The following is a 17,754-nucleotide window of genomic DNA, read 5'->3' as shown; positions in this document are numbered from 1 at the left end:
TCAGCTCAGATGTCCCCAGGTCAGAGAGGCCCTCCCCATCCGTCAGGCTAAAGTTGCATCCCCTCCACCACCCCACCCCCCCCATCATCCTGCCTCTCTTCTGGCCATCGCTTATCACTGTTTGAAATCGCCATTCTGGGACCGCCTGGGGGGCTCAGTCAGTGAAGTGTCGAACTCTGGCTCAGGTCATGGTCATGCTCTCGCGGTCGGTGGGTTCGAGCCCCACATCGGGCTCTGTGCTGACGGCTCGGAGCCCGGAGCCTGCTTCCGATTCTGTGTCTCCCTCTCTCTCGGCCCCTCCCCCGCTCACGCTCCATCTCTCTCGGTCTCTCAAAAATAGATAAACGTTAAAAAAAAAAATGGAAATGACCATTTTGAGCATTTGTCCCCTTGGATATTTCTGTGTCTCCCCAGCTCCCCGCCGCTCCAGGAGGGCGGAAATATCACCCGTCCTGTGCTCCGCGGGCTCTCTGACGTCTGCAACAGGGTTGGCACACGGTGGTCAGCACGTGCCCGTCGAGGGAATAAAGGGACAGACAGGGCGGAGAGGGTAAGAACACCGACGGGAACATCAGAGAACTTGGCGTTTAATTCCCAATTCTGCCGTAGGCTGGCTGTGTGACCTCGGGCCAGTGGCTTAACCTCTCTGTGCCCCCGTGTCCCCATCTGTCAAATGGGGGAGTCTGATGGGAGAATTCGCACAGCACGCCTTACCCAGCGCCCCACAGCTGGTCAGTCCTCCTGAGCTGTGCTTGCCGGACAGCCTCCCACTCTCAGAAGCCGATGACCCGTGTCCCAGAGGCCCCCCCGGGCTTCTTACTTAACGGCCACCTATGTTTCCGTAAGGTGCACATTCCCTGCTTTATGCCCCGTGTTCCCCCCTGAGGGTCACGTGCCCCCAGCAACCCCCGCAGGCACATCCTGGGACACACCCATGTAGCCACTCCGCCGGGGTTGCGATCGAGGACGGGAGTCCCTGCCCCGCGGTTGGTAGATGTGGCCCCTGCCAGCTACACACGGCACCTGCCCCAGCGATGGGGGGGGGATGGGCTGTGGCCAGGTGTGAATGGGGCGCGAACGGCCGTCCCTCTTCCGGGATTCAGTCACTCATTCATTCAACCAGCTTTTATTGAGCACCTGCCAGGCGCAAAGTCCTGTGGTGATTTGCAGCAGTGGGTAAATCCCGGTGGGGTTGCTAACAAATCTGATGGGGACTCAAGGCAATGATCGATGTGGAAAATAGCAAATGGTTTGGAGAGGGCAATGGAGAAAAGTGAACCTGGGAGGGTCTCTGGAGGGGGAAGCACTCCGGGCAGAAAGAGGAGTCCGTGCAAAGGTCCTGGGGCAGGACCATGCCTGGCAATGTTAGAGTAACAGGGAGGAGGCCCACGTGGCTGGAGGAGAGTGAGTGAGGGGGAGAGAGGAGGAGGGGAGGGCAGGGAGAGGACGGAGATGGGGGGGGAAGCCGGGTGGTACAGCGGTTAGGCCTCGGGCGCTAGACCGGCAGGAGTTCAAATCCTGGGTCTGCTCCTCCGTAGCTGGGCAACACAGGGACCCAGGCCCAGAAAGGCCCAGACAGGGGCCCCATGCCTCAGTTCCCTCATTTGCCAAGCGAGCCCACGCCACCCTATCTGCCTCATTGAATGGAAAAAGATCCAAGCAAGGAGGGGGGAGGCTTCATTGGTGACTTCTGGGTCTGCCCGGCACAGGGACGGGGGGGCCAGGAGGCCAGAGGAGGAGCGGCCTCTAGACAAGAGGTGACAGCTTCCCGCGACGGCTAGGCTGGACCCTCACCGCCAACCCATGCGGCCTTACAAGCCTTCTTCCCACTTTACAGGTGGGAAAACCAAGGTCCCCCCTTAGTAGCGCCACAGTAACGATGGGGTTAGGCTCATGCCTCAGCTCGCCCCCAACTTTCTTGGGGTCCCCCCCGTTTCCCTCTTCCCTCTTTCTTTAAGAAAACACGACTTCACTGATGTTGTTCGACCACAGACGGAAATCTGCCCGCTGCGGAAGATTCAGAAGATCCCCGCGAGCTAAAAAGAAGGAAGGGAACTCGGCTGTCATCTGCCCCCGGAGCGCCAGCGTCTAGGTCCGCTTCCTTTTGGTCTGTTTTCGATGTGATTACACACAGTGCAATTTATCTGATGGTCACACACTGGTTTTTAAATTGATCTTCTATTGTTAAGCGTTTAGGGGGTGTCTGATGTGTTGTCATTACAGGCCAGGAAATAACACCCTGGCAGCTTCATACGTGTTCACGTCTACAGACGTTTCCTGGGGAAAAACGTCCCGCGACGATTTATTAGAGGACGATAGCGGAGCTCTTTCTTCTCCGCCTGCGCCGCCTTCTCCTCCTTCGTTAATTGGAAACGACTTTATCGGAAGTTTTTACGTAAACCTCTCGGCGTCGAGGAAATTTGCACACACGCGAAAACAGAACAGTGACGGATGGTGGCCTACCTCCTTTTATTTTATTTATTTTAATGTGTATTTACTTTTTTTTGTTAACGTTTATTTATTTTTGAGACAGAGAGAGACAGAGCATGAGCGGGGGAGGGGCAGAGAGAGAGGGAGACACAGAATCGGAAGCAGGTTCCAGGCTCCGAGCCGTCCGCGCAGAGCCCGACGCGGGGCTCGAACTCACGGACCGCGAGATCGTGACCTGAGCCGAAGTCGGCCACTCAGCCGACTGAGCCACCCAGGCGCCCCGATGTGTATTTACTTTTGAGAGAGAATGAATCGGGGCGGGGGGGGGGGGACAGGGAGAGAGAGGGAAACAGGGGATCCGTTCTGACAGCAGAGATCCGGACATGAGGCTTGAACCCACGAACTGTGAGATCGTGACCGGACCCGAAGTCGGACGTTAACCGACTGAGCCGCCCAGGCGCCCCGGGATCCGCTTCTGATGCGGATCACCCGCTCCTTGGACATCCGCCCCCGCCCCCTGTCCCCCATAACCACGGTTCCCACTCCCACCGGTTTCCTTCCTGTCTTCTCTCTGCACCTGCTTCCTTCTGGTCCTTGCCACAGATTCAATTGGACGAATCCCTCAAATGAGGGCCGGGGTTTTTCTGTCTTGGTCACCGCGCTGTCCCTGGCGCCCAGCGCAGCCTGGCACACAGTAGGAGCTCAGAAGGTACCCATCGGGCTCGTTCACGAGCAGTGTATCAAGACTTGCTGAATTTCTCAACCCAGGGGTGCCTGGGGGGCTCATTGGGTTAAGGGTCTGACTCTCCATCTCAGCCCAGGTCTTGAGCTCGGTGTTGTGAGTTCGAGCCCCGAGTTGGGCTCCATGCTAAGTGTGAAGCCTACTTAAAAAAAATATATATATTATATTGACGTTGCAAGACCTTTTTCGCCGATTCCTGAGTTGGGTGTGAGATGATCGGGACAGGCCTGAGAACAGGTGTCCCTTGCATGCAAACGGAGATTTAAGGGCTGCCCCCCCTCCCCAACAAAAATGTCTCCAGCTGTCACATCTAGCTTGGGGGAAAGTCAAGATGCCCCAAACAGCCCTCCGGGACCACCTGGCCTAGTCCTCTCCGTTACAACTGGCAAATCAGGGGCCTAGAAGGGGTAAATGGCTTGCTTCACGGGCACCACAAAAGGAGAAGAATCCCTTTTGTCCTCGAAGGGGACGGACTTGGCTGGGTGACGTTTCACAGGGACTTTGCAGTTTGCAATCGTGTGGTTTCCGTGGCTCATCCGTCCTCGGCTTGTGCCTGTTCTGTGGCTGGTGGGTCCTCCAGTCCCCCAGGATCAAGGATAATAATATTGTTTGTGGGGGGTGGGGGTTCCGGGTGGCTCAGTCGGCTGAGCGTCCGACTTCGGTTCAGGTCATGATCTCAGGGTCCGTGAGTTCGAGCCCCGCGTCGGGCTCTGTGCTGACAGCTCGGAGCCTGGAGCCTGCTTCGGATTCTGTGTCTCCCTCTCTCTGCCCCCCCACCCCCCCATGCTCATGCTCTGTCTCTTAATAATAAATAAATGTTAAAAAAATTTTTGAGAATAATAGCAATAATATTGTTTGCGGAGCATTTATTGAGCGCCTACTATGTACCAGGCACTGTGCCTCATGGACGTTATTTCTTTAACTGTCACACTGTGAGCTCAGCACTGTTGTTCCGTGTTTGTTTCCCAGGAAAACGGAGTCCCGGAGAGGGGAAGGGATCCACCCAAAGCGGGCGGAAGAAAGAGAGGGCCGCCAGGCAGGAGACACAGCTCAATGCAGAGGCTCGAAGGCGGGCCCAGAAGAAGGTGCACGCATCCAGTCAGAGCCCCATCCTCCGGGAGATGACCCCGTGCCAAGCCCGGGACCGAATGCTGCCACACGTGGCCCTGATGATGGACAAAGGGCCCAGGATGTCACTTTGACAGATGAGGGGACCGAGGCTGGGTGTAGGGAAGTGACTTCCCCCCCCCAAGCAGCGCACCTGAGGTCTGGACAGGGGAGCAGAGGGAGGGGCTCCAGGTGGGAGGCCCGTGGGAGTGGAGGGAGGGAGGCTGCCTCCCTCCCTCCCGGTCCACGTGGCGGAGACGCGAGGGCGGGTGATGAGGAACCTTCCCGCGTCCAGCGCTAACGGGGACAGTTTAGCTACTTGTTAGGACAATCACACACACACACACACACACACACACCAGTTTCCCCGGGGAGAAGCCGGCCCAAGCCACTCAGGCAGGTGACGTGCCCAAGGTCACTCAGCCCGCGCTCAGGTGGGCTGAGACCAGAGCCTGGAACTTCTCAGCCACCCGCGGCTGGCTCTCTCGCGCTCCCTCCCTGCTTCCCTCCCTCAGCACCATTGAAACGATTACAAAGATGCTATTTTTATCTCGGGGAAAATTCAATTATAGACATTGACCTTTCCGTGTTTTTCCCAGGCTCACGTGCCACCGGCCGAGGGTGCAAAAGGCTTCCGCGAACGTTCTCAGAAGAGAAATTTCCTCAAAGTCAGAAGCCCGACGGAGGGGTGAGCGGGAGAGCCGAGGCCGAGGGCGGGGGGTGCAGGCCCCCGTCTCAGTCCCCAGCCCTCTGGAGGAGCGGACAGGGCTTCCCTTAAGTATTTAATTATTCAACAAATATTAACTGCGTGTCACACGCTGTCGTAGGTGCTGGGAGGAAATGGTAAACAGAACAGAATGAAAATCTCCGCTTTCAAGAGCTGACGTCGTACGCTCAAAAGTAAACACGTAAAATAGACAGCGGGTCAGAGGCGGTGAGGGCTCAGGGAAAGAAATCCAGCAGCAAAGGCAGATGAGATTTGTGGGGAAGGGCTCAGCACTGAGATTTCAAACAGAGTAAATCTTAAATAGGGTGGTCAGGGGAGGCCCCAGGGAGAAGGTGGAGTGTGTGTAGAGACCAAAGGAGGGGAGTGTGTGTAGAGACCAAAGGAGGTGGTGGGGAGGAAGGCAGAGGGCACCCGCCTGTGCAAAGGTCCTGGGGCAGCACTGCGCCTGGCGTGTTGGAGGAACAGTGAAGTGGTCCGTGTGGCTGGAGCAGAGGGATCAGAGGGGGAAGGAGGGAGGGGGAGACGGGGCAGGTTGTGCGGGCCCTTGGGGGCTGCGGGGAGGATTTGGGCTTTTACCTCAGGGAGGGGGGAGCCCTGGAGGTCTGCGGGCAAAGGACGGCGGCACCTGACTCGGGTGCCCACAGGCGCCCTCTGGTGTTCCCCGCAGGGAGGGCCCATTGCCAGGGGCGAGCGTGGGAGCCTGGGACTAGGGTGCTGGGCTGGTGTTTCTGGAGCTGGGCCAGCCGAGGCGGAGGAGGGAGGCGGAGGGGGCGCTTTCTGGATAGACTGTGAAGGTAGCGTCCGTGGAATTCTCTAAGGAACCGGTTGTGGGGTGTGGGGAAACGAGGGGCGCTGAGGACGATGCCAGGGTGTCTGCCCCGGGCACCTGGCGGAGTGGAACGGGCGTCAGCCAAGATGGGGCGGCTGGGGGAGGGGCGAGCCGGCGGGGGCGGTCGGAGTTGAGATTTGACTTCGGCGTGTTGTTGGGGCCCACGGGAGGATATCAGTGGGCCAGCTGGAAATTAGAGTCTGGAGCTGGGGGGAGAGATGCCCTCTGAAGACGTAAATCTGGTGTGCCACGATGGAAGAAGGTATTTGAACCCATGGGGCTGGACGAGGGGCCCGGGGAGAGAGAGAGATGTCCAAGGGCCGTCCTGGGTTTAGAAACTGAGCAGAAAAGGTGAGAAGCTGGCAGAGAGATCGGTGGGGTCCATCAGAGACGACAGGAGGAAGCCAGGTGGGGGCAGGCTCCAGGGGCCCAGTGAGGACAGCGTTCCCAGGAGGACGGACTGGCGAGGTGAGATGCTGCTGGGAGCCAGTGTGGGACGGGGCTGACAAGCGACTGCTGGGTTTGGACTCTGGGAGATCACCTTGACAAGGGCAGACTCAGGACAGCAGCAGGAAGGACTCTTGACCCTCAGATGCCCCAACTCTGGAGTGAAAGCATCAGTCTGAGGTTTGGTGAGGTCATGTGCTCAGAACATACTATGTGGTAATGGTACGTACTACCCTTGGCTATTGTCGTTATAGTTAGGAGTGCTGTCTGTCCACCCACCCGTCCATCCAACTACCTCTCTATCCATCCACTCATCCATCTATCCATCCACCTATCCATCCAACTACCTCTCTGTCCATCTGCTCATCTATTAACCCACCCATCCATCCAACAACTTCTCTATCCATCACTTATCCATCCTATCCATCCACCCACCCACCCATCCATCCATCCCACTACCCCTCTACTCATCAACCCATCTATCCATCTGTCCTTCCATCCACCCACCCACCTACCCACCCATCCATCCATCATCCCCATCCAACCACTTACCCACCCACCCATCCACCACCCATCCATCCATCCATCCCCCATCCACCCTCACCCTACCCACCCTCCATCCAACACCACCGATTCACCACTGACCCACCCCTCCATCATCATCCCCAACCAACCTCACCATCCTCCATCCATCCTCATCCATCCATCACCATCACCATCACCCTCATACCCTCCAACTCCTCCACCACCCATCCATCCATCATCCCATCCACCCACTCACATCCATCCATCCATCCATCCCCCATCCAACCACTCACCCATCCATCCATCCATCCACCCACTCTCCCACCCATCCATCCACCCACCTACACATCCATCCCACTAGCCCTCTACTCATCCACCCATCTATCTATCCATCCGTCCTTCCATCCATCCATCCAACTACCCGCCTATCCATCCAACTACTTCTCTATCCATCACTCATCCATCCATCCATCCATCCACCCATCTATCCAACAACTCCTCTACCCATCCACTCATCCATCCACTGATCCACCCACTCACCTATCCATCCAACTACCACTCTACCCACCCACTCATCCATCTATCCATCCACCATCCACCCGTCCGTCCATCCGTCCATTTTTATCCATCCATCCTTTCGCCCATCACTTCAGTGTCTACACATGCTGCGTCCTATGCTCTGCTCAACCTCCAGGCCTGTCCTGCTCCCTCCCCTGCCCCCTCTTGTTCTCCTGAGATCCTCAAAGGAATGCTAAGGTTTGCCTCCATGCTTCCCTCCCCCATTGCCTTGCCCACCATCATCACCCTGAGTTTGTTGAATGGGTCAGAGCCAGCCAAGCTGTCCCCTCCTGCCCCCTGGCTGTGGGCTGTGCTCAGGGTTGGGCAGAGCTCCCTCCAACTGAGCCCTTCTCTGAAGGACCGGTTCTGGGGTTCAAGTTTTGGGGCCCACAGCATTCACATCAGCTGAAAAAAAATCCCTTCAGGGGGCAGGGGACAGAATTGGATACGTCGGGGAAGTGGGTACCTCGCAGAGGCGCCTTGTCCCAGCTCTGTCCTGCCATGCTGTGTGACCTTAAGCCAGACCCTCTCTCTGAGCCTCGGTTTCTTTGTCTGGGGTCATCATCACACCCCACCTCCAGACTAGATGAGTTCAGCATCTAAAGCACGTAGCACATAGTAGCTGCTTAATAAGCATTATTATTAAGTTGTTATTTAATAAGTAAATTACAAGTGTTATTTAAGTTATTATATAATAATGATGATAAAAACATTCATAATACTTATTGTTTATATTGAAGCTCGCAGACATAACCACTGCTGACATCGTGGCGTGTGTGCTTCAGACATGTTTCTATGCATAGAAATAGTTCGGGGATCACAGATGGGGTCATATTTAAAACCACTTTCTCCCAATGAAATAATTAATAACCGCAACGATACTCCAAAAGCCCTAGAAAGGAGACGTTTTTATTAGTCCTAATTCACAGAAGAGAAGAGGGGCCCACGGCGAGAAGAAAGTCTGGAGGAGAACCCAGATGAAGCTGAGCCCAGAGGCTGAGTGGGCAGGCCAGGCGGGGCCGCTGGTGCCAGGGCGAATGGGGTTCCTCCCGGGGCGCCCTGGGCCGGGCTCCACCCCGGGCCGCAGCAACCAGCTCCTTCAAGATGCTAATGAAGGCAAGCGGGAGCTGATTCCCACCTTCAACCCTCCCCTGAGAACAAAATGCGAGGAGAGCCCTCCCTCCCCTGCAACACCCCATGCAGGCAAGGTGTCGCAGGAGCGCCTGTGGCCAGAGGGACTCCGTTTCCCCAAGTTGCGTCACTTGCTCTGAGGCTGGGTCCCTGGGGGCTGAGGGTAGGAGCAGGGAGGAGAAGGGGTGAGCTCACCAGGTCGGAGATGGCAGATGCCGGCCGTGGGAGGGGTGCCAGACGCTCTCCACGCGCCATTCATTCAATGCTCAAAAAATTTAGTCTTAGATATTTCTTTGTTTGGATTGGTAAAGATGGAACAGGGGTGTACAGGTCAAGAGCAATGCTTGGGTGGCACCTGCCGTGTGCCAGGCTCTATTTTCAGCCCCTGGCTGGTGTTAATTCATTCTATCCTCACCTGAACAGCCCTCACCACTCCTGTTTTGTAGGTGGGGACACCGAGGCACAGAGAGGTTAAGTGACTTGCCCAAAGTCACACAGCTGGTCAAAGGCAGAGCTGGGCTTTTTACCGTCATGCTTTTCTGCCTCTTGGACTCCGAAAGCAACGCACAGGGTGAACCAAAACAATCTTCTTCCCCTCCCCACCCTGGCCCCAGCCACCCAGCGCCCATCCCCGGAGGCAGCCATTGTTACAGGACCTCCATGTTCCCTTCAAAACCGCGTGTGCACGCACAAGGGCCTGTGTATTTTCCTTCCCTACCCGCTTTTTTCAAGCATGTGTGTGTGTGGGGGTGTGTGTGTGGGGGGTGTGTGCACGCGCGCAGGGGAGGGGCAGAGAGAGGGAGAGAGAGAATCCCAAGCAGCCTCCACGCTGTCCGTGCAGAGCCCGATGCGGGGCTCGATCCCACGAACCGTGAGATCGTGACCTGAGACGAAACCAAGAGTCGGAGGCTTAACCAAGGAGCCGCCCAGGCGCCCCGAGAGAATCTCTTGTTGGTACGTGGAGTCTTCCTTTTTGGCAACTGCCCGCCGCCCCTCCGAGAGAATCAACCAGGCCTTTTTCCCTTTATTGGGCTAAAACACACACCGTATAAAAGTCACCACCTTAACCATTTTTTAAAATTTATTTTTATTTTTTGATTTATTTATTTTTTACCTTAACCATTTTTAAGGGTGCAGCTCAGTTAAGCACAAGCACACTGTCGTGCAGCCCCACCCCCCCCACCCGCCTCCAGAACTTTCCATCTCCCAGAACCGAGACTCTGTCCCCATGAAACGCGGACTCCCCGCCCCCTGCCCCACCCCTGGCTCCCACCGTCCACTCTGTCTCTGTGGACGGGACGCCTCTGGGGACCCCCTGGGCGTCTGGCTTACTTTACTTACAATATTTTGGGGGTTCATCCCCGCGGTGGCCGGTGGCAGAATCCCCTTCCTTTTTAAGGATGAGTAATATTCCAGTGCACGGATGGACCGCGTCGTGTTTGTCCAGTCATCTGTCGATGGACATTTAATGGGCCGTCTCCACCTTTCGGCGACCGGAGATCCCGCCGCTCGGAACAGGCGCGCACAAGTTTTTGTTGGAACACACCTGTCGGCAACGCTTTGGGGGGTACGAAAGCCAGACTGTTGGAGCCGGTCCCCGGGGACGGACAGTTACGTCGTCGGCATTTTCCCTCCTGCTTTCTGCAGACGACACTGTTCCACGCGTCCTTTCCAGCCCCGCGCCTCCGGAAGGCTTTCCTTCTCTGAGCGCGTCAGTTTTCCCGCGCCGAACGTGGGGTTCATGTTCCTTCTCACCCCGTGCGACGGTGGGAGAAGTAAATGTGGAGACTGGTAAAGGGCTTGGAACGGGGCCAGGTACACAGTAAGTGCTTAATTAGTGTTCGTCCTCCTGGGAAGTTCGGAAGTGCCTAGTCCTTCTGCCCTGCTCCAGAGGGTCCGCTGGCTGGCTGAATGGGGGGGGGGGGGGTGGGGAGGGGAAGACTAGTGGGGGAAGCAGGCTGGCAGTTTGCAGGGGTGGGGGGGGTTTCTCCACGGATCCTTTTACGTCCCGGACACCTACCGTGCGCCGAGCGCTGTTCTGGGTGCTGGGACACAGCACAGAACAAGATGGCCAGTTGGGGGCTCACCGTCTCGTGGCTCATACCCCACCCCTTTTGACAAACCAGCAAACTAAGGCGCAGAGGAAGGCAGGGACTTGCCCGAGGTGACACGGGAGAGACGGGTATTAAACAGCAAGATGATCGCTGACAAACGCGGGGATTTTTAGCGACCTGGGGGGGGGGGGGGGTGGAGCTAAGAAGGAAATCAATACGGGCGGAAAACAACCGGGCGTGTTCCCAGGGTGATCAAGGAAGGCTTCTCCGTGGAGGTGACATGTAGGCTGAGGGCTCAGTGATAAGAAGCTGGGAGTCCAGCCAAGACTCTTGGAAACTGTGTCAGGCTGACACAGCACGTGCAAAGGTCCTGGGGCAGGACCATGCCTGGCGTGTTGCAGGAGCAGTGAGGAGGCTTGGGTAGCCGGATCAGAATGAGCAAGGTGGTGGGGGCGGGGGGAGGGGAGAGGGAAGAGGTGAGGGCAGGGAAGGGAAGGAGTGACTTGACCTTCTGAGTCAAGTTCTAAGGAAACCCTGGCTGCCGTGTGTGGAACAGGCTGACGGGTACAATTCCCTCACTCATTCATCCGTTCATTCGTTCCGCAGTTGTTCGCTGAACAAGCCCTGCCTGCAGGTGAGGAAACAATCCGCGAGAGCTGGAACGGCAGATGCGAAGTCACACGGCACGTGGGCGCCACGGCGGGACCTGAACCCACGCCTGGCAGGCGGACCCAGGTTCAGTTGCCACAAAGCATCGGCTTCCCTCGGCCGCAGGTCTGCGTCTGAGTCGGGGGACCCTCGAGGAAGCGACTCCAAGACGAATGTCACTGAGACGGCACGCGTGAGCAGGGGACACGAGGGACAATCAGAGCTCCGACGGCAGACCCACGGGCAGCTGTTGGGAGCCCCGGGCAAGGACATCCGGTCCACCCCGGGGGGAACAGCATCGAGGGCGCTTCCGTGGAGGGGCGGCATCGGAGCTGAGGCCTGAAGGTCGAAGAGCCGGCCGGGTACGGAGGGGAAGGAAGAGCGTTTGGGGAGAAGGAACGGCGTATGCAGACGTCTAGAGGTGAGACCAGAGATGGCCCACGTGAGGACACAGAGCGAGTTTGGGGAGTTCAGAGCTTAGCACGGAAAGAGGACCAGACAGGGTAGGCGAGCGGAACAGAGAGGAAGAGGCTGTCTCAGGGGCTGGGGGAGCCTCCTAGACAGTGAAGTCTCGGAGACGATGGCAGCCATAGATGGATCCAGGCAGAGCAGGGCAGCGTAGGCTTTGAGCTCTGAAATGTTCTCTCTGGCTGCTGAGTGGAGACAGTCCAGGCGGCAGGTGGGAGCGGGAGTCGAGGGGCCGGGCTGGGGGGTGGGGGTGGGGGCGGGGAGCTGGAAGAGGCCGCCTCCGCCTTCTGGTCCCCCGGTTGTCCCAACTCTCCCCCGAGCTCCACACGCACTGCTTTCCCAAGTCACCCTGGGTCAGGCTCCCGCAAGGTGCTTCTGAGGGGTCCCCCTCTTCACAGTCCCCCCAAGATCCCTCCAGTCCGTGCCAAGCAGCAGAGGCGGCAAAGTGGTCCCGGCCACCTGCACACATAAACACTGATGATGGGACGGCAGGCCAGGAGCTGGGAGGCGGTCAGGCGTAGACAGGGACAGTCCCCACTCAGGTTGGCAGGGAGCACCCTCCCTGGCTGGCCCAGGGTGGGGGGTGGGAAGCGAGCGGAGGCCAGGCGTGAGCCCCCCCCCTCGCCCACACACACAGTGGAGTCCAAGGCCCGTCTGTCCCTGGGCCCCCCTTTGTTTCATGTGCGCCTGCCACCAGGTGGGGGCATGACATTGGATGGTGGCCGCCGAGGCTCTGGCAGTTCTGGAGACAGAACCCAGGTGCAAGGTGCAGCCGAGGGTGTCTGCCAGGCCTGGAGGGCAGAGTTGGAACCAGCCCCGAGCTGGGTCTGGAGATGAAACTGATTTGGTCTCAGACCCTGGGCTGCGGCAAGGGGGGGTCTGGGGAGGCCGACGTCAGCCGCAGCCGAGCCCCGTGGCGGGCCGGGCGGGCCGGGCGGGCCGCACGGACCGCTTCGTGCAGTTCCGCACAACAACTCCACGAGGGCCAGACCTCTGTTCTTTCTCTGCAGAGGAGGGAATGCGATCCGGTGACAGGGAAGCAACTTGCCTCAAGTCGGCTCCAGGAAGAAGCCGTCCAGCCAACCCTTGAACCCTGATCTGTCTGAGTCCGGAATCTATCCCGTTGCCCGTTCCAGGAAGGTGTGAAGGCCTTTCCGTGGGCAGAAGTACCCCTTCGCTCCCAGCACACACGCCCCCCGTAGGCAACGCAGCTGCCATGACAGGCATCACCAATCAACGACAGAACTCTTTCCCCAGGAGCCAGAATCCAGGCATCACTAATGGACTGCCGCATCTCTTTCCACTGCAGAACCGGGACGCAGGCTCAGAACCTCTCTCCACACAGCCCCCGAGCAGCAACCTCCCATCAGCGAGCAGGTGTGCAGTTGGAGTTGTGGGGTAAACACAGGCTGACTCCTCTTTCCAGGAAACATTGCTCCTTCGTCTTCCAGACTGACAAATTTTTAGGTCACAAAATGCATTCCTTTCCCTGTTTAAAAAAAAAAAAAAAAAAATCCCTTCAGTTTCTTTTCATTACCCCGAGGATGAAATCCAAACTCCCGGTCCTACTTTTGTCCTTGCTGTCTGCTGTGCCCACCACGGCATCTCTTAGCTCTTGAGAGAGCTCTCCCGCCCCCCGCCACCCTGGCTAGAGTCTCCCCGACACCTCCAATTCCATCGTGGTAACAATTGTCGTCTTTTGTGCTTCGCTTTGCTTGTCCCTCCCGCAAGGCAGGGTGTGGTCGGCAGTGTCTGGGAGGCTCTCTTTAAACTCCCGGAGCAAATAATCCCATTGGCTCAGCCTGGGCCCCTGGTCCAATCTGTTGAGACAGGAGGGTGGGGGTCACACGGTGGGCAAGGCTGGGGGCAGTGTGTTTCTGGGGCAGCAGGTCAGGGGCAGTTCGACGGGTCAGGGGCTGGGCAGACACCCCAGAAAAGGTATTAGAAAAGCAACTGTAGGGGCGCCTGGGTGGCTCAGTCGGTTAAGCGGCCACTTCAGCTCAATTCATGATCTCGCGGTTCGTGGGTTCGAGCCCCGCGTCGGGCTCTGTGCTGACAGCTCAGAGCCTGGAGCCTGTTTCAGATTCTGTGTCTCCTTCTCTCTCTGCTCCTCCCCTGTTCACGCTCTCTCTCTCTCTCTCAAAAATAAATAAACACTGGGGCGCCTGGGTGGCGCAGTCGGTTGAGCGTCCGACTTCAGCCAGGTCACGATCTCGCCCTCTGTGAGTTCGAGCCCCGCGTCGGCTCTGGGCTGATGGCTCAGAGCCTGGAGCCTGTTTCCGATTCTGTGTCTCCCTCTCTCTCTGCCCCTCCCCCGTTCATGCTCTGTCTCTCTCTGTCCCAAAAATAAATAAACATCGAAAAAAAAATTTTTTTTAAAAAATAAATAAACACTAAAAAAATTTTTTTTTAATTTCAAAGCAACAATAAGACCATAAGTAGAGCTAATAATAACACCAAGGAATCATAGCGAATATTAAAATTTCAACAGTAAACACCATCCATATGTGGCATATGGGGAAACTGAGGCACAGGGAGGGCGTGTGGACTGCCCAAGCTCACACAGCTAAGCACCCAGGTTTTCACAGACGATACACATCCATGCAAGACCCCGTGCATAACTGACGACAGGACGTGAGGGCCCCTTCCGACTGTGGGGGGCTGTGCCCCTGCTCTTCCGACCTCCTGGGAGGGCACCAAGGACAATTCCCTTCCCACAACGTCCCACATCCTCTGCGACCTTCATTCGGTCTCGGCATGGCTCCGCGAACACGTAGGGCTTTGACTCCGCAGCAATTACATTTTCTTTGCGGTCACCTTTCCCTCGGGGGCCTGGCGCCCACAGCTGCGGGTGAAGTTTGCGTGTCGAGGACAGGAAGTGTCTATCTTTATATTCCGGCGTGAACGAGCCTCAGTCTCATGGAAACGGCATTTTCTTTCTCCTCCTAATAAACAAGATTTTTTTTTTTTTCTTCTCCTCTGCCATCCCTTGATTCTCGGGTCTGAATTGTCTAAAGGCTTAAAACACTTCCGACTACGTCAACACATTTTAACGTTTTCGTCTCCTGAACGAGAAAAGCAGGAAACGGGGCGGGGGGGGGGGGGGAGGAGTGAGAACAGTTTGATTGTATTAACAGGAGTATGGAGGGTAAAAATAGGGAGGTGACTGTGCCACGTTCTCTGCTGGGAACCTCACCGGGAGGGGAGGGTGTTCAGTTCAGAAAACTCGGATAAACCGGGGGGCGGGTAAGAAGCCGGAGGAACTGGGCATAACACGTGTCATTCAGTTTTTTCATTCCCAAGTATTTATTGAGTACTCGATGTGTGTCAGGCGGAGCCCTAGGGGCTGGGGACACAAGTGTGAACAAGCCGATAAAAGGCCCCGCCCTCGTGGCTCGCAGGATGCAGGGGAAGACAGATGTTACGCAGCTAATTCCACAATTAGCTCTCACACTTAATGATCTAAACACGAACTGTTCCAGGAGGCAGGAAGCCAGGAGGGCCACGTCCGACTTCTCAGCTACCGGGCAAAGGAGGGACAGCTGAGCGCTCGGGAAGAGCATTCCTGGCAGAGGGAATGGCATGTGCGAAGGCCGTGAGTCAGGAAGGAACTCATGGTGGAGAAGAAGACAGGGCAGAGAGAGGTTGGCTGGGCCTTGCAGGTCCTGGGGACGGGGAGTCGCTCTGTGGAGCCCTAGGATGCTCTTGAGAAGGGTCGGGTTTGGGGCATGGGAGGAATCATCGATTGAAAGGGGAAAACATTCATTTGACGAACATTTATTGAGCACCTGCTGTTTGCCGGGCCCCGAGTTGGCTGCTGGGGCCGCGGGAGCAACCAAGACAGGGAATATCGGCCTCTCTTTAATAGCGAGGAAACTGAGGCTCAGAGAGACGACGTGGCTTGTCCGGGGCCACAGAGCTGCCCGGTGGCAAGCGTGTGACTCCAAAACCCGGGATTCATCTGGTCTCCCATCCTGGTCCTTAGAAGAAAATCAGAAGGGCTGCCTGGAGGAGGAGAGAAAGGGGGGAAGGGGAGGGAGGAGGGGGGGAAGGAAGGAAGGGCTGGGGAGGAGGGGGGACTTTCGGAGCACCCTCCAGGCAGCAGGACCAGGGCCAGGGACAAGGTGTAGACCGGCCAGATTAAAGGAAAATGACTCTTAGCAATGCCCCAAACAAAGGTGGCTCTCCCATGTAGGGAGTGAGGGTCCCATCGCTAGAGGTGTGTAAGGCCAGCTATGTCACAGAGGGATTTCCGCTCTGGAAAATCCACTGTCCTCCTCGCACCCCTCGACTTTCCGGGGGCCTGTGGTGCGGGGCGCAGAGGGGGCCCCACCCGTGACCCCGGGGCCGCCTGGGCTCAGTTCCACTCAGTGTCACCAAGACCCGATTTCCAATTCCAGGTCTGCTGTGGGGACCTGCGCCGGCCCTCAACCTGTCTGTGTCTCGCCTGTGAAATGGCGTCATAACAGCACAGCCCTCCCGGGGCTGCGAGGGGGCCCCGGGAAGCATCAGGAACAGCATCTGGAACAGGTAGTGCTCAGAAAATGCTATTTCTGGTGACATCTCTAACTCGGGTCATCAGCGGGGGGCCGTGGTTGTCACTGGGGCCTTGGCGGGGGTCTGGGACACACTGGGAGTGGCTGGCAGCGTCTGACAGGCCTCTAGGGGCGATGCCACCAGGGTCTCCAGCTCCGCCCTCTGGGGACTCTTGCTCAAGTGCTCCGGGATGGAGTAGACGCCCCTTCACTCAGTCATGGGGGCTCGAACACCTCAACCTGGGGCATCAGCGGCGGGAGCCAGAGAACTCGGGAGGCTGTGGGCGCCCCTCCCCCCGGCGGGTACCCGCCCCAGGCCGGGTCCTGGGCAGGCGGCAGCACCTGGGCCCGCGCAGTCCCCTCCACGCTGGTCCCCGGCTCCCGCTCTCCCTCCCCGGCCCCGTCGTCCTCCCCTCAGCAGCCAGAGGGCGCCCGTGAGCAGCTCAGTCAGGGGCCGCCCTCCTCTACCCTCAGCCCTCAGGGCCGCCCTCCTCTCGGAGGTTAAAGCAAGAGGTAAAAGCCCCCAAAGCCCTGCGCGGCCTTCCCTGGCCCTCCCTGCCCTCTGTCACTCTGCTCCAGCCGCAAGGGCCTCCTCCTCCAACATGCTTGGCCCTGCCCCGCCCCAGGACCTTTGCGTGGCTGTGCCCACAGCCTGGGACGTTCTTCACCCACTGCCTTCAGGCCTCCGTTCACCCATCATAACGAGACCTTCCCTAACCCCCCTGTTTAAAAGCGTACCCCCAACCCTTCCCCTTTCCTGCCCCACCCTCGGCCCTAGAACTTCCCACCGTACATTTATCTGCCCGATGTATCTGTCTCTCCTGGTAACACGACGGCCAGGGGGTGTTGCCTGTTTTGTCCCCTGCTGCGTCCCCAGGGCCTGGCCCACAGTAGGTGCCCCCCCAGGAGGCATCTGTCAGATGCACGGACGAATCAAGGAATGAGCTCCGGGGGCCGCGGGGCCCAAAGCCCAGCCCTGCGTCTCCCAAGCGATGCGAGCCTCCGGGCACCGCCACCCCCTCCGAGCCTCGGTTTGCTCTGCTGTAAAAAGGGCAGAAAACATCAGTTTTACTCCATGAAGACGATTCCTGCTGCTCGGCTGCACGGGAAGCCAGCAGCCCCCCCCCCGGGCCCCCCCCCAGCCAGGTGCCCGTCAGATGAAACGTCCCTGAGGTCTTGCGTCTGTCACCTGCCCCCCTCCCCTGGGCCACCCGCTCCCGGCTCCGGAACGTCCCAATCTTTCAGTTGTGTGTGTGTGTGTGTGTTCCGAGGAAAGTCATGACAATATTGGGGGACAAAGACGGTGGCCATAGGCTGGGGGGGGGGGGGCAGGCGCCGCACCTGCGACGCTGCAGCGTCTTCGAGTCCCTCGGGCACAGGAAAAGCGCCCCCCTCAAGGGCCCCCCAAGTGCCAGGCACCGGGAGAGGAGCTGCACGGGTAACTGGGACGCAGGCGAGCGGATTTATTTAGCACTTCCCGTTTTATCCTGCGCGACACCGCCGCTGCCAGGACGATCCCACTCGCCGCGTGGCCGGGTGGGAGCGGGGGGGGG

At 58.0% G+C, this 17,754-nt stretch overlaps 1 long non-coding RNA gene across 2 annotated transcripts; it reads left to right on the top strand.

The window, feature by feature from the left end:
* The first annotated feature begins 11,543 nt into the window (after positions 1-11,543).
* LOC125160383 (uncharacterized) lies at positions 11,544-15,246 on the top strand. 2 transcript variants are annotated; one of them, XR_007150236.1, is made up of 4 exons: positions 11,544-11,619; positions 12,677-12,806; positions 12,976-13,043; positions 15,149-15,246. It is a non-coding gene; the product is annotated as an uncharacterized LOC125160383 (long non-coding RNA). The 2 variants fall into 2 exon arrangements; XR_007150235.1 differs by lacking the exon at positions 15,149-15,246 and having other exon boundaries at positions 12,976-13,403.
* Positions 15,247-17,754: the final 2,508 nt, after the last annotated feature.

This window comes from Prionailurus viverrinus, chromosome A2 (assembly GCF_022837055.1).
Source record: "Prionailurus viverrinus isolate Anna chromosome A2, UM_Priviv_1.0, whole genome shotgun sequence".
Lineage (NCBI taxonomy): Eukaryota > Metazoa > Chordata > Mammalia > Carnivora > Felidae > Prionailurus > Prionailurus viverrinus.
The sequence above is the reverse complement of the archived record's forward strand: the minus strand, read 5'-3'. Positions and strand labels throughout refer to the sequence as shown.